The 16572-nt window shown below is 50.2% G+C and overlaps 1 protein-coding gene and 1 long non-coding RNA gene across 2 annotated transcripts in view; one reads left to right on the forward strand and one right to left on the reverse strand.

Moving 5' to 3' along the window:
- The window catches only part of LRRC32 (leucine rich repeat containing 32), a 353559-nt gene that overhangs the window by 285947 nt on the left and 51040 nt on the right, over positions 1 to 16572 (reverse strand). The gene's annotated exons all lie outside the window — the stretch shown is intronic.
- LOC132525310 (uncharacterized) lies at positions 1023 to 3799 on the forward strand. The gene is made up of 3 exons (XR_009542216.1): positions 1023 to 1194; positions 1286 to 1564; positions 2584 to 3799. It is a non-coding gene; the product is annotated as an uncharacterized LOC132525310 (long non-coding RNA).

The following is a 16572-nucleotide window of genomic DNA, read 5'->3' on the forward strand; positions in this document are numbered from 1 at the left end:
AATCACAAGGCCCGGAAGGCTCCATCTCCTTTCCTGTCACAGGCCTCCCAATAAGGACTTCCTGGGGGCAGTCGTCCAGAAAGCGGTAATTTTGTAATTCCCACTTTTCCCACAGCCAAGGTCTGGCTCACAGGCCCAGGTACACAGGCTCCACCCTGGGGTGTGGGCTGGAACAAAGCCTCTTTGTTCCATTGTCTGCCTCCACTGGCCCTGCCTGAGCAGCCCGGGTTTGGGGAGGGCTCTGGCAGCTATGCCAACCACACGTGGGTTTGTTGATAAGGCAGCGGGGCCCACGGATCCACAGATTTAGTACACATCCCACCTGCCTGTCAGCACCACCTGGGAGCTTATAAAAAATCCCCAGCCAGGGGCTCCCCTGGTGGCGCAGTGGTTGAGAGTCCGCCTGCCGATGCAGGGGACACGGGTTCGTGCCCCGGTCCGGGAAGATCCCACGTGCCGTGGAGCGGCTGGGCCCGTGAGCCATGGCCGCTGAGCCTGTGCGTCCGGAGCCTGTGCTCCGCAACGGGAGAGGCCACAATGGTGAGAGGCCCGTGTACCACACACACACACAAAAATCCCCAGCCAGGACCCTACCCCAGACCAGTTATACCAAAATCTCCAGGTGTGGCCTAGGCATTGGCATTTTATGAAAACTCCTTATGGGAGTCCACGTGCAGCCGGGTCTGTCTCCGTGGGCTGTAATGTGGTCCTCATGGTCAGGCAGGGGGGCTTAGCCTGAACAGTAATTTGCATTGAGCTTCAAACCTCTCCTCCAACAAGTTTGTATTATTATTATCTCATGTCATGGGTTGAATTTTGTCCCCCTCCACCGCCCCCCGCCTGCAAATTCATATGATGTCTTAACCTCCAGGTTCTCAGAATATAACCTTATTTGGAGGTACAGCCTTTACAGAAGTAGACAAGGTAAAATGAGGTCATTAGGGTGGGCCCTGATCCAGTATGACTGGTGTCCTTATATAAAGGGGAAATTTGGAAATAGAGCTGCATAGGGGAAACGCCATGTGAGGGTGAAGGCAGAGATCGGGGTGACGCTTCTACAAGCCAAGGGATGCCAAGGCTGCCAGCAAACCACCAGAAGCTGGGGGAGAGGCAAGGAGCAGATTCTCCCTCACAGCCCTCAGAAGGATCCAGTCCTGCCGCCACCTTGATCTCGGACTTCTGGCCTCCAGAACTGTGAGAGAATACACGTGTGTTGTTTAAGCCACTCAGTTTCTGGCACTTTGGTACAGCAGCCCCAGCAAACTAACCCATCTCTTTTTTACAGATGAGCAAAACCAAGATTACGAAGTGACTTTCCGGAGGTTACCTGGGTGCGGTGGACCTTGTTGACTGGTACTTATTTCTCTGCACCTCTTAAATGCCGATCCCCAATACAGCCCAGTCCTGAGCCCTCAGCCCTTCAGGAGTTCATCCATTCATGCATCTTTGAGGCACACAATGTTCTAAGCACAGGGTCCCAGCAGAGAGACAAACAAATATACAAACAAACAGAGACAACCCCCTCTCTACCTCCACCCACCATGGGGAACAGACAGTAAACAAGGTAAGTGAAATATAAGTTGATAGTATGTTGCATGGTCTAAGGGCCATGGGGAAAAATGAGGCAGGGAAGGGGCGTAGGAGGTGTGGAGGGGGGCGGTTTGAACAGGTCCTTGGGGAAGGCTCACCGGGAAGGTGACACTCCTGGCACCATTGCACCCACCCAGGCTGCAGCCCCCTCCAGAGAGATGCCTCCCAGATCCTTCCCAGTTCATGCTCCCTACTGGGCATCTCCCCTGCGACTCAAGCTGCCCGACCCAAGCTCAGCTTCCCTACCTTGTGCACTGCCGCAAGCACATCCCAGCAAAGGGCACCAACATCCACACTCAGCTGCTCAAGTCAGAAACCTCGAAGCCAACTACGTCTCCCCACCCTCTTGCCCCCTCACCCCATCTGACTCTGGGAGCTGGAGGTGCTCCCTCCACAGGTGCTGAAGTCACTGGCTCAGCTCCCCTTCAGCGTGGGCAGAACACCCCAGCTTGGGGAGAAGGGAGTTGCTGCTAATGGTGGACTCAGCGCCAGTCTAATCACCTGTGCAGACACTGTCCACCACCATTGGTGGCTTCAACCTCAGAGCCCACGGTTGGGCCCTGAGCTCTGTAAATCTGCCTCCTCTTCTGTGCCCACCAAATGCTGCATCCCTCTTGGTGGGGGCGGGGTGGGGGCTTCCATGACTTGTCCAGTGAGAGCTAGCGGGAGGCTGAGGACGGACTCCCAAGACCAACATCATGCAGCGATCAGGGAACCAAGCCCCTTCCCTTTCTGGGCCTCGGTCTCCCCATCCGTATAACGGGCACAAATCTCTGCAGAGTTTACCTCTCCGGTGATCTTGGCTGAACCAATGGATGTGAATAGCTTTGCTCTGAACGGTGTGTACCCATGGATAGGTCGGGGTGAGAAGAGGATGAGGTGGGAAGCTGTATGTACCAATGTGGACAAGCCAGAAGGTAGCATCTGTGGCCCTGGCAGGAGCAGAGTGATCTGGGCTAACCCAATCCTCACACCATGCTCTCCCACCCTCAGTTTCCTCTCCAGGCCTCTCTCCTCCTACTGCCATCTGCAGGAAAGGTGTGGCAAATACACCCCCTGCCTCGGGGACACACTGTGCGGCGGGCAGGTCTCTTCCCACACGTGAATAATGAGGTGGGGTAGGATCAACTGATATCTTGGATCCTAGAATTTCCATGGACTTGGCAGGGATGCTGAAGGCTTGGTGGGACGTAAAAGGGACACGTTCCTCAAACTGCAACATTGGACCAAGCCTCCCTTTCTGAGGTCCAAGCCAGAGCAACAGAGGTCCTGGGGGATGGGAGGGAAGGGCAGACTGGCCAGATTCCACGTTTGGGACCCATACAGGGCTTGAAGCGGGCTGGATGCCCAGAAGACAGAAGCTATGTATCTGAGGTTGGGATCTTATGTGATTCTCTCACCGTGTGCCTCTGCTGAATGGAGCTGCGCACCTAGTCCCCTATTCAGGTCAAATGGCACCCTTTGCTCTGCCGTGTTCGTGCCTGTGTGTGTGCATGTGTGTAGGAGCGTGGAAAAAGGAGGAGAAAAGCCGCATCCTCGGCGGGCCCACCTGACACCACGCATAGCAGCCTTCGACAGGGCAAGATGAAGGAGAAGAAGCTGTTACAGCCCAACTGTCTCTTGGTTTCCCCACTTCCACATGAAGGAAGGGTGACCGAAGGGCTCTCCCTGGGTGTGCCTGTCCCTCACTTGGTGAGCCAGCGAGATCAGTGGGTTCATCAGTTCTGGGGTGGGGAGTCTTCCTTTGCTCTTCTGTGCCCCTGGGGTGGGGTGGGCTCCAACAGCCTCTCAGTTCTGAGGGGTGACTAAATCCCTATCCTGCCGTGTGACCTTGTGCGAGTCACTTGACTTCTCTGAGCTGGCTTCCTCATCTAGCTCACGAGGCTAATAGTACAAACTCACAGGGTTGTTGAGAGGATCAAATGGTACATAACCAGTACTTAGACTCTTATTGTTAGCTCTGGGTTTCCAGCCTGGTCGGCGCCTGGCACCATCGCTGGCCCTCTTCACTCCTACGTGGAAAGCCAGCAACCTCAGATCATCCCTGGGCTCTATAACCATGCTCTCTACCATCGTAGCCACTAGCCACCCACAGCTATTCAGCATTTGAAATGATATTTTGCCTGAATCAAGATGTGCTGTATTTTATTATTATTTTACATTAAATTTCAAAGACAATATGAAAATGTAAATATATCATTAATGATTTTTATTTATTTATTTATTTATTTATTTTTTTGCGGTACGCGGGCCTCTCACTGTTGTGGCCTCTCCCGTTGTGGAGCACAGGCTCTGGACGCGCAGGCTCAGCGGCCATGGCTCACGGGCCCAGCCGCTCCACGGCACGTGGGATCTTCCCGGACCGGGGCACGAACCCGTGTCCCCTGCATCGGTAGGCGGACTCTCAACCACTGCGCCACCAGGGAAGCCCGATTTTTTTTTTTTTTTTAACATCTTTATTGGGGTATAATTGCTTTACAATGGTGTGTTAGTTTCTGCTTTATAACAAAGTGAATCAGTCATACATAAACATATATTCCCATATGTCTTCCCTGTTGCGTCTCCCTCCCTCCCACCCTCCCCATCCCACCCCTCCAGGCTGTCACAAAGCACCGAGCCAATATCCCTGTGCCATGCGGCTGCTTCCCACTAGCTATCGACCTTACTACGTTTGTTAGTGTGTATATGCCCATGACTCTCTCTCGCCCTGTCACAGCTCACCCTTCCCCCTCCCCATAACCTCAAGTCCGTTCTCTAAGAGGTCTGCGTCTTTATTCCTGCTTTACCCCTAGGTTCTTCATGACATTTTTTTCTTAAATTCCATATATATGTGTTAGCATACGGTATTTGTCTTTTTCTTTCTGACTTACTTCACTCTGTATGACAGACTCTAGGTCTATCCACCTCATTACAAATAGCTCAATTTCGTTTCTTTTTATGGCTGTGTAATATTCCATTGTATATATGTGCCACATCTTCTTTATCCATTCATCCGATGACGGGCACTTAGGTTGTTTCCATCTCCGGGCTATTGTAAATAGAGCTGCAATGAACATTTTGGTACATGACTCTTTTTGAATTTTGGTTTTCTCAGGGTATATGCCCAGTAGTGGGATTGCTGGGTCATATGGTAGTTCTATTTGTAGTTTTTTAAGGAACCTCCATACTGTTCTCCATAGTGGCTGAACCAATTCACATTCCCACCAGCAGTGCAAGAGTGTTCCCTTTTCTCCACACCCTCTCCAGCATTTATTGTTTCTAGATTTTTTGATGATGGCCATTCTGACTGGTGTGAGATGATATCTCATTGTAGTTTTGATTTGCATTTCTCTAATGATTAATGATGTTGAGCATTCTTTCATGTGTTTGTTGGCAGTCTGTATATCTTCTTTGGAGAAATGTCTATTTAGGTCTTCTGCCCATTTTTGGATTGGGTTGTTTGTTTTCTTGTTATTGAGCTGCATGAGCTGCTTGTAAATTTTGGAGATTAATCCTTTGTCGGTTGCTTCATTTGCAAATATTTTCTCCCATTCTGAGGGTTGTCTTTTGGTCTTGTTTATGGTTTCCTTTGCTGTGCAAAAGCTTTGAAGTTTCATTAGGTCCCATTTGTTTATTTTTGTTTTTATTTCCATTACTCTAGGAGGTGGGTCAGAAAGGATCTTGCTTTGATTTATGTCATAGAGTGTTCTGCCTATGTTTTCCTCTAAGAGTTTGATTGTTTCTGGCCTTACATTTAGGTCTTTAATCCATTTTGAGCTTATTTTTGTGTATGGTGTTAGGGAGTGATCTAATCTCATACTTTTACATGTAGCTGTCCAGTTTTCCCAGCACCACTTATTGAAGAGGCTGTCCTTTCTCCATTGTACATTACTGCCACCTTTATCAAAGATAAGGTGTCCATATGTGCATGGGTTTATCTCTGGGCTTTCTATCCTGTTCCATTGATCTATCTTTCTGTTTTTGTGCCAGTACCATACCGTCTTGATGACTGTAGCTTTGTAGTATAGTCTGAAGTCAGGGAGCCTGATTCCTCCAGTTCCTTCTTTCGTTCTCAAGATTGCTTTGGCTATTCGGGGTCTTTTGTGTTTCCATACAAATTGTGAAATTTTTTGTTCTAGTTCTGTGAAAAATGCCAGTGGTAGTTTGATAGGGATTGCATTGAATCTATAGATTGCTTTGGGTAGTAGAGTCATTTTCACAATGTTGATTCTTCCAATCCAAGATGGTATATATATGGATGGTATATCTATATATACCATCCAAGATGGTATATCTCTCCATCTATTTATATCATCTTTAATTTCTTTCATCAGTGTCTTATAATTTTCTGCATACAGGTCTTTTGTCTCCTTAGGTAGGTTTATTCCTAGATATTTTATTCTTTTTGTTGCAATGGTAAATGAGAGTGTTTTCTTGATTTCACTTTCAGATTTTTCATCATTAGTATATCCGATTTTTACTTTTAATTAATTAATATTAACTACATGCTGAAATGACTAATAGTTTGGATATATTAGGTTAAACAAAATATATTATTATTAAAATTAAGTTCACTTGTTTCTTTTTACTTTCACAATGTGGCTACTAGAGAAATTTAATTACATATGTAGCTCGCATTACATTTTATCGAGTGACGCTGCTCTACAACTTGGAAAGGCCATTTCCAGGGCATCTTCCTGGAGGCTCCCAGGAAAAGCAGCTTTTAGAATTCCCACTGAATTCCACTCAACCTCAGCCACTGAAGAATGTCTGCTTCCCAGGCAGTCCCTGGGTTCCAGAACCCACTCAGGGTGGCCTCACTCACTTCTCCCCAATTCCCCACGTGTCATGCAGCCTCCCAGGCAGCTTCAACCCTGCCAACGAACCAAATGTGGCAACAAAGCCTGCAGCCCCTTCCTCCAAACCCCAGCTGTCTAGCTGCCTAGAACCTCGACGCTGTGTGGGAATTTGCCCGGCATCACTTTCTCCCTCCCAGCAGCCCCCAGGGATGTGGCTTCCTTGCCCCAGGCCCTGAGTCAGCTCCAAGGAATCCCCTCTCCCTTCCAGAGGACGAGGGTGAGAGGCAGGCTGTGTGATGGTCAAGAATATGGACTCAGGATTCAGAGAGAACTGGATGTGAATCAGGGCTCTGCCTCACACCGACCGCATGGCTGGGCAAGTCCCCTCTTCTCTACACCTCAGTTTTCTCATTTACAAAATGGGCACAATCATTGTACCTGTTTTATGAGGTCGTTGGGGATTAAATGGCATTGTCAATGTGTGACCCTAGCACAGCGCCTGGGTTATCGTAAGTGGTAATTGTTCAAGGACAGGAAAGGGTTAAGGATGTGGCTTTTGGCCACAGCTTCACTCAGCCAGCCATGAAGAGGAAGCAGGGCCAGGGGTGGGAAGGAGGCAGTGGGACTATAGTTCCTTTTAGACCTTGAGCTATAGGTAGCCTGACATAACAGCCCTGCTGACCCATTTTCAGATGAGGAAATCGAGGCTCACGGAGGTGAAGTGACTTGCCCAAGGACAGCTCTTGGGGTTGTCATTGGGGCTGCCTGGCTCCAAGCCCATGCTCTCTCTCCTACACTGCATCCCAAAGTCTGGGAACAGTGTGTGGTGCAAGTGGATTCAAGATAGTTTGAGAAGAAACTTGAGCTGATATGGCCCCTTTCCCACTGGGTCTTTTAAAAGTGTCCAGAATTCCCATCCTAAACCAGGTTCCCCTAAAGTAGACTAGGAGTCGAGAACTCAGGTACAGGTAGTTCCTTCAGGAGGTGATGCCAGGAAACACAGTGAGGGACAGAGAACAAGACCGGGGAGAGAGAGAGCCCAGGAAAGTGCATCTGGTGAGCAGGTCACTGCTGTGGGCACCTGAGCTCAATCCCACCAGGTGCCTTTTGAGCGGGTGTATAGAACACACACCAGAATTTTCAAATGGGGAGCTGAAGGCTGGGTGTTGATCCAGCTTCCACCCCTCACGATTGAGGGTGGGGGCTATGGAGTCTCTGGCATTTCCCTGCACAGGCTCCCTTGGCACTGGAGGAAGTCCTGGAGTAGAGAGAGGGGAGGAGAGAGACTGAAGCTGGGCTGATATGGGCGGGGAGTCCACACAGCCAGAGCCCCATGCCTGGAAATTCCTCTTGAGAAAAACTTTCAAACTATACCGCGATGTTCGTGAAAGTTAAAAAAAAAAAATAGGTAGAGAGAGAGAGATGAATATTTAGAAATATATATTTAGATATAGATAGATATAGATATTTAGAAGTAACCTAAATGTCCAGCAAGAGGGGATTGGCTTAGTAAATTATGGTGCATTCACAAGATAGAATATTCTGCAGCCAAAACCAAAAACATGGTTGCAACATGGAAAAGCACTTGGGAAGGAATGTTACTTAAAAATGGTGCACGCACATCGTCTCCACCATGGATGGTGCGTCAGTCAGGGCTCCATCAGGGAAGCAGAACCGGTAGGAGATACAAGTTATGAGACTGATTGCTAGGTACTGGCTTGTATAGAGTTTGGGGACTGGCTAAGCAGCTTCGAAGGACTACGTCTAGGCTTGCCTGAGGCCACGGAGACCACACGCACCCGGCAACATCAGGCTGATACCACTCCGGTCTGAGGCTTGATCCTTCCAGAGCCCCCACCTGTTCACCGCTTTCCCCTATCAGGAGATGTAAGGTGGCAGGAGGCGGGGACCACTTTCTCTCCTGTTTTTCGGCCTTGACCTCAGCATTCATCATCTCTGGGCTTAGTGCCTGACTGACATACCGCAGTCCTCTCCCCCTTACTGCCCAGGGCCTCCTGGAGCTGGGTGGGAAGGGCTGTGGTGGGACAGGGCCTGAACACATGGATCCCATCAGTGACCTCACTCTGACTGGCCATCGCCAGATTTTGCCTGGCCTGGCAGAGGGCTGGCTGAGGCTGCCCTCACCCCAGGTGTGGGATTTGTACAACCTCCAGCTCCCCAGGACAGACGAAGGCAAAGGAGGAAGTGAATCAGGCTATGATTGGCTGTGTTACCTTGGGCAAGTCTCTGTCCCCTCTCTGGGCTCTCTGGCCACCCCTAACTCTAACGTGGGACGTGTTTGATTAGGCCAGTGTTAGCCTCTGTGCATCTTGGGGTCAGTGTCCAGAGCTGAACTCCTAAAGCAGGGCTGTGTAGACATGGGGCTTGGGCCAAGTGGCATGAGTGATGGCCAGCGGACCTGGGGTAGGGGCATTTATGGCTGGAGTCTGATCTGCCCCTACTGGCCCCATCCCTTACACCTCAGTCCTGGGCTGAGCCCACCAGACCCAGGGATCCTGTAAGATCCACCTCTGAAGCATCAGTGCCCAGTCCAAGGTCGGCACAAAGCGGGGACTCAGAGGCAAGAAAGAGGAAGGAAGGGAGGGAGGGAGGGAAGAAGGGAGAGAGGGAAGGAGGAAGGGAAAGATAGCGGGGTAAAGGAGAGGCACTGGCAGAGAGGATGAGTGAATGAAAGAACGAGTGACCGAGTGACCGAGTGGGTGTGAGGCGAGGCCGTGTGGTGAGCAGTCCACCGCCTATGGAGCTCAGTTTCGCTGCGGGCTCAGAACACAGAGCTGGATGGGCAAGCCCAGCCCTTTCTACAGATGAAAAAACTGAGGCACAGGGAGGGAGGGAGGGAGGACACAAGAGGTTGTGTGGTGAATAGTGGCAGGGACGGGACCAAGGCTCATGTTCCAGGGCTCTTCCCACCTCCTAAGACCGCCCTCAGAGGAGAAGGGGTTTCCTAGAGCCCAGTGGGAAAGTGACTTTGGTGGCAGGCCCTGGGCCCAGGAGGGAGGCCTTGGGGTCCTTGGATGGGTTGTACAGGGTAGGGACCGGGCTCTGAGAGGCCAGTGGGCAAGAGCCAACCTCTCCCAGCGTGACCATGGCTGCCCTGGGACCGGGGGGCATGGGCACCACCTGGGCTTGGGGCCTCCGGCTGCTCAGAAACGTTCCTCCTTCGAGCTGCCATCCTCACCAGCTCCCGTGTCCCGGCATTTTCTCAGCCTTGTTCTTCTGCCCCTTCCTGCCATCTTTCTCCTCCCCCTCTGCCCTTCTTTTCTCTCTTTCAGTCTCTCCTTCCTCTATGTTGGTCTCTCCTTGGATGTTGGTCTCTCTGCTGTCTCTGCCTCTCTCAGGTCCGTCTCTCGATGCCTTTCTCTCCCCTCTGGCTCTCTATCCCTGTCAGACCACCTGACTCTGTCTCCTGCTGTCACTTCCACCTCCGTCGGTCCCCGTCTGCTTTAGTGCATTCCCTGTCTTGCCCTGCTCTGTCTTGGTGTCTCCCTCTGTCTCTCTCTGTCACCTCCAGTCTCTGATTTTCTCTCTGTCTCTATCTCACGCTCCCCCTTTTCAAGTCACCAAAGGCCCTGCTGGCTGCTCTGGGCAGTGCCACGCCCTGCAACCCAGTCTTACCCACCTCTGGTAACAGTTACCCTGGCTGGAATGGAATCCTCCAGTGCCCCAGAAAGATCTACAGGCATCACATGGCGACCAGATGGCGACAGATTCCTCAAGAAACTAACCACTTTGGGTAAGGGATCAGGAGCCCCTGGGGAGGTCACACCAGCCCAAGAGCAAAGACCCAGAGTCCTGCAGCTGCCAGACCGCTTCTTCGAGACATAGTGGGTGGTGCCAGGCGCCCAGGGCATAGACACCAGGAACAGCCAAAGGCAGAGGAGCCAGAGCTAGCATGAGAAAGGGTGTATTTGACCATATGTAAATTATGTGTTAATTTGAAAAATGGAACAGTAAGGCAAATCGGGTCATGTCACTGCTCTGCACAAACTTGTCCAGTGGCTCCCAGCTTACTCTTTACAATGCTCCGTAAGGCCCAATGTCAGTGTCTTTCAAACTGTGAGCTATGACCTTTTCAGTAAGTTGGGAAATCAATTTAAGGATCGTGACCAGCATTATTTTATAAATAATTTTTTTATATCTTATAAAATATATGAGTGCATATATATAGTAAAGGTAGATTCTATGAAATGTTTACTTCAGTGGTATTTTTGTATATGTGTGTTTATACTGGATTGCAATATAAAATTTACTTCTTACTGTGGGTTATAGTCAACAAAAAATAAAAGACTGCTCAGCGTGCTCTGCTCCCCAGCCCCTGTTACCCGCTTACTTTCTCTCTCCCCTTTCTCCCTTGCTCACTCTGCTGCAGCCTCGCTGACTTTCTCGTTGTTCCTGCATCACTCCTGGCACACTCCTGCCTCAGGGCCTCTGCACTGGCTATTCTATCTGGAACATTCCTCCCCCAGAGTCCCCATGGCTCCCTCTCACTTCTTCCAGGTCTTAAATGTCAACTTCCAGAGAGAGGCCTTCCAGACCAGCCCGTAGTCCCCTTGCCTCATTTTATTTTCCCTCATAGCACTTATTCCCACTTACCCAGAATATCATATATTTATTTGTCTACTTCCCTCCACTAGAATGTCAGTTGCAAGAAGGCAGGGACTGTGTCAGTTTTACTCTCTGTTGTACCCCAGTGCCGGGAATGGTGCTTGGCACACAGTAGACATTTACTGAACAGATTCCATTGAATAATCAGCCTCCTTGCCCTGGTGGGACATAGAGTCTGGTTTAGATGGCTTCTTACAGTTCTCTTTAAATGATGAAGTTCCTGGAAGCTGCCTTCCTTCTCTACTGAAAGGAGAGTAGGCACACCTGAGAATTCATTGGAGTTCACCAACCTGGTGAGACCTAAACATCCTCTGGACTTTTCTTTGCCTCACTGGAATCCCAGCGAGAACTGGCTCCCTCGCTAAGTTCCGGAGCAGCTCTGCTGGGATTTCCTATGGTCCCGCCAGGATCCCGGTGGTCTGCACAGAGCCCCTTGGCCTGTGCCCTGCTGAAGTAAACAACGTGGAAATGCTGTGGTTGGGATGTTTCATTCCAGTTGACAAGACCTGTGGGCTGAGTGCTCCAGCTGAGACAAAACAGAGAAACCTGAACCAGATGCACGGGGAGAGGGAGGCCTCCTGGCGTGGGAGGCTGCCTTGCCACCTGCCCCATCCCACTGGCGGCAGCCGGAGAAGCCCCCTCGGGAGCCCACACCTGGCCTTGTGGCGGAGAGTGAGGAGTGGGGAGGAGGAGACCACACCTCCAGTAGCTCGAGGGTCAGAGCGAGTTCTCTCCACCCAATTGATCTGATTCCCCCAGGCTCAGAATGCTGGGAGGGCCCTAGAGATCACGTAATACAACTTCAACATTTCACAAGCGGGGAAACTGAGGGCCAGAGAGAGGAGCCACACCCCTAAAATCACACAGCAAGCTGAGGCTAGAACCTGCATCTTCCAACCATCAGTCTGGGGGTTTTGAACCAGGCAGAAGTTACAGGCCAGGCAGGCTGGGGGAAGCAGGGGCAGAGAGCACTGAAGCGTAACCACTGCCCCTGAGCCCTTCCAAGGGCACCGGGGGAAGCTCGAGGACGCAGGTGGCACTCGAACTGACTCTTCACAGACTGACTGGACTTCAACAGCTAACGAAGGCGTTCCTGGGGGTGGGGTTGGACCGGGTTAAGCTGGGTTTCAGAGCTGAGGACCCATGAGGAACAGTGTGGCTAATGTCCAGGTTGGGTGTGTAGGGGTAGGGGGCGAGTGGTGGGAAGCGAGCTCAAGGCCTTGTCTTGGCTGTCAGCAGTTAGCCTTATGCCAAGGGGAAGAATTAGGGGCCAAGGACTTAGCACTCGGAAGAGAGGGAACACAGGAGTGTGCGACCTGGGTGTCCCCCACCTCCACTTGGCCCTGCCCTTCCTCCCCTCCCCAAGGCAGCACTGTCCCTACAGGTGGCCACCTCTCCTTGCCAAGTGCTAATGCTATTTCAGGATACGGAACCTACCAGTTGCTTGGGGACTGGGCTTGGGGCCCCACCTCCTGCAGGGATGCTGAAGGTCTGGGAAGCAGGAGCAGGGCCTGGGAAAACAGGCCATCAAAGCTGCCTTGGTAATTCCCTCTGGCCATGGAGAAGAGAGGGCTGCAGGGTCACAGCACACAGCTAAATATAGGGACACTCGGAGGTGGAAGTGGTTCCTGCCAGCTGCAGGGGGCCATCCAGTTCCTTCTCCCAGAAGCTGGGAGGAGGCCCTCGAGAGCAAGGTTTATGAGACAGTTCTGAGCGCCCGGCTCAGGCACTTGGAGGACCTCCATCTGGATCTGGTGTCAGATCTTCGTCTATGGCAGGGATCATGGCATTGATTACCCCCAGTCTTATTTGTTAATTCCAACCTTATCTATTGGGCCCCTACTCTGGGCTAGGACTTGTGCTCGAAGCTCAGGTTCAGAAGTCCCTGCTCTTAGGAATAGATGCTTTCCTGGGGAGGCAAACTTGTCAATGGCCAACTACCTGTGGGTAAATGGCATGCGGACCAAACCTCGAACATCATCGCCTACCCCACTAGAATGCGAATTCCCAGAGGGAGGGATTTTTGTCTGTTTGGTTCCCTGCTATATGCCCAGCAGCCCCTAGATCAGTGCCTGGCATACAGTACATGCCCAATAAATATTTGTTGAATAACTGAATGAATGACCGCCCAGAGAATCAGAATGGGCTTTATGGAGGGGTGGCCTGTGGCTCTTGAACGAAGGATAGAATTTTGAGCCAGTCCACTGGGGATGGACATATCAGGCAAAAAGACTCGCAAAGAATATATGATGTACTCAGGAGCATTGGATCTAGTTCTATGTGGGAGTCAAGGGGGGAGGAAGATTGGAATAGATCCCGAGAGGCTGTGAACATGGCCAAGGACCCTGTTGTGCAGCCCAGAGGTGTCCAAAAAGGTGTCCACAAGGTGACCCATTCACGTAGACAGAACATTCTAGAACTTTTATTTATTTTTACCTTTATTTTTATTTATTTTTACCTTATTTTTACCTTTACCTTTAGAAATATTTTTACTTATATTTATTTTTTATTTATTTTTACCTACGTTAATGTTAGTAGAAGCTCTACTAACATTAACCAAATAGACTGACATTGGTGCCCTCACGTTGTCCACACCCTGTTAGGTCACATGTCCTGTATCCCAAGTCTCCTGAGTAAAGTAGTGTGTGGTCCACTGTGCAGGTTTGGCTGACAATGGTGCCCCACCCCCTGTGATGCCTTCAGTTAACCTGCCACAGGATTCATCCAGGCACTTAATTTTATAAAAACAAAGTCTTTAAATCATAAAATCCTTACAAAACATCTTACTGACAAAGGCAGGGGCCATAAAAATCTTTTGTACCATACAGAAATCTGCTGGTTGTCTCAGAGCAAAGTCATTAAAAGAGTCACCGCCTTAAAGATGAGGTATTTTCTTTTACAAAAAGACAGATGGGCTTCCCTCGTGGCACAGTGGTTGAGAGTCCGCCTGCCGAATGCAGGGGACACGGGTTCGTGCCCCGGTCTGGGAAGATCCCACATGCCACGGAGCGGCTGGGCCCGTGAGCCATGGCCGCTGAGCCTGCGCGCCCGGAGCCTGTGCTCTGCAACCGGAGAGGCCACAACAGTGAGAGGCCCGCGTACCGCAAAAAAAGAAAAGACAGACGATCCAAATGTGCCGGCTCTTTGACGACAAGGGTATGCTATCCAGCAGATGCTAAAACAAGTAAATAGATAAGATGTTGTTTTAAGATTTAGAAAGTAACCACTTTTGGAAAGGAACTCACGCTACAGAGAGAGCACTTTGCAGACGGACATTTTGGAATGATTTTGTTGCTGAGTATCGTCTGTCTGTTGCATCTACACATTTAAAATATAATAGAATTTTATAACCTACTTTAAATCTTCTAAGTGAAGAGTTTCAGTAGGTTTTGAACTCATAGGTCAAAAAAATTTTTTTAAATAACACCTTCTGTTTCGTTTCCAACAACAACTGATTGACACCATTTAAGCAAAATTGCCAAAAAAACCCAAAACCTTCTGCACAGAATTTTAAAAATCACGCCTTGTGATTTGGTAAGCACAGCCAGGAACGCTCCTCTTCCACGTGGAGCTACTGCTCTTTGTGAGGTATGTATATTTTTCAACTACAACAGGCATTAAACCAAGTGACAAAATAAATGGAGTTTAGTACCAGATTCTCAGTCAACGGGTGCACCACATCATTGAACCAAGATTTTATTTAAAATAAACCACACTTATTTATGTTTTTAATTGAAGTATAGTTGATTTACAATGTTGGGTTAATTTCTGTTAATTACAGCAAAGTGACACAATTGTGCACATATATTCTTTTTTATATTCTTTTCCATTATGGTTTATCTCAGGACATTGAACATAGTTCCCTGTGCTGTACAGTGGGACCTTGTTGTCCATCCATTCTATATGTAATAGTTTGCATCTACTAACCCCAAACTCCCAGTCCATCCCCCCCACCTCCTTTCCCCCTTGGCAACCACAAGTCTGTTCTCTATGAAAAATGAACCACACTTAAGCACAATTTTTAGTAATAATATATTTAATCAGAGAAAGAAGCTTATTTTAGACCATTAAAGAAAAAAGAAAACAAAACATAAAATGACTGGTTTACTCTTTCATTCTTTTTTCAGTTTCTATTTTTTGGTATATATTTTATAACATATCTAATATGTTTGTATGGTGGCATATGTATATAATTTACAAATAAATGCATACGTATATTGGTTAGATTGCATGAACTTTGCTTTTACTGTTGGAAGGGTGAGGTTCATCTGTGGCTGTGATGGGGAAGCTAGGGAGGAATTCTGGAGGTAAAGGCTGGATCCACTGAGGCCACTTTGGGAATGTGAGGCCTGGCGTCTAGATAGGAGGTTGGAGTGTGATCTAGACTGGGTTCGGGAGGGAGCCTGAGCTGGGCCTGGGGCTGAAGGCAGGGCGGATGGGGAGAGGAGAACGCCTGTGGTAATAGATGAGAAGAGGGGGTGACAGAGCTCCAGAGGCACCCATGCTGCTGCCTGGTCCGTGTGATGAGGTGAGCATGTGGGGTCCCTGCTGGAGAAATCAGAAGACCAAGGCCCTGGGAGAGAGAGAGACTCCACGTCCTCGCTGCTCTCCCCGCAGCCTGAGCCAGCCCCAAAGGCCCAGACAGGGCTTCCTCCTGCCTTGTCCTGTACAGCCCAGCTGACCCAGGGAGGGCTGCACTGGAATTGCACATGAGCCCCAGGTCCCAGGCTACCAGGTCTGGAGGTCGCTCTGGCAACAGACTCTGTTGTGATGCTACACAGAATCAGGGGCCTGTTAGTCAGAGCCATGCAGGAAGGTCCCCTCTGGCCCTGAAAGGCCTGGCAGGCCAAATCTGGACACTCCTGGGAGTGGTCCAACAACCAACCATTGTCTGGCTTGGCTCCTGCTGCCAGGCCAGGGGAAGAGCAGCCAGTCAAAGGGGAGAGCTGTGTCTAGCAGGGACTGGGGTTGAAAAGTCAGTCTGTCTATTTACAATCTGTGCTCAGATAGCAGGCAAATCAGGCCCTACCCTTGGTGTGGGGGGAAGGGTCCCTGTCTTTTCAGTGAGATGGAATATCAGGGGTGTCGCCAGCACAACTAGGAGGCATCCTTCCAAATGCACCTCGCTCCCTGGAACAGGCCCCTTGGGAGGTCACCGTGCTTATGCAAGTGGTGAGGTTGGGATGCTCACATTTCAGGACCCCTCATGGGGTGGTTTCAGAGCTACAGGGGAGAGGCAGCTCATTTCAGACCTGGGCTGGTATGCTCTAATCTAGCCTGGGATACAGTCCCCTTTTCCCTGGACCTCAGTCTCCCCATGGAACGCCCTCAGACTGCCCAGGAGACCTGCCCCCATCTCACCACTCAGAGCCCGCCTCCCTCATATGGTCCCTGCGAGCCCCCACTGCATCCACACCATGCTTGGCCCACCCCATCCGGGTCTCACTGCCATATTACTGACTCGCCTGCGGCACGTTGTTCCAATTCACTGCTCCTGCTGCGGGGAAAGCAGTGTGAGACCCTGGGCCCAGCAACACCCCTCTTCGCTCCTCCCAAGGCTGGGGGAACCCACGGGGTT

Source organism: Lagenorhynchus albirostris, chromosome 9 (genome assembly GCF_949774975.1).
Source record: "Lagenorhynchus albirostris chromosome 9, mLagAlb1.1, whole genome shotgun sequence".
Lineage (NCBI taxonomy): Eukaryota > Metazoa > Chordata > Mammalia > Artiodactyla > Delphinidae > Lagenorhynchus > Lagenorhynchus albirostris.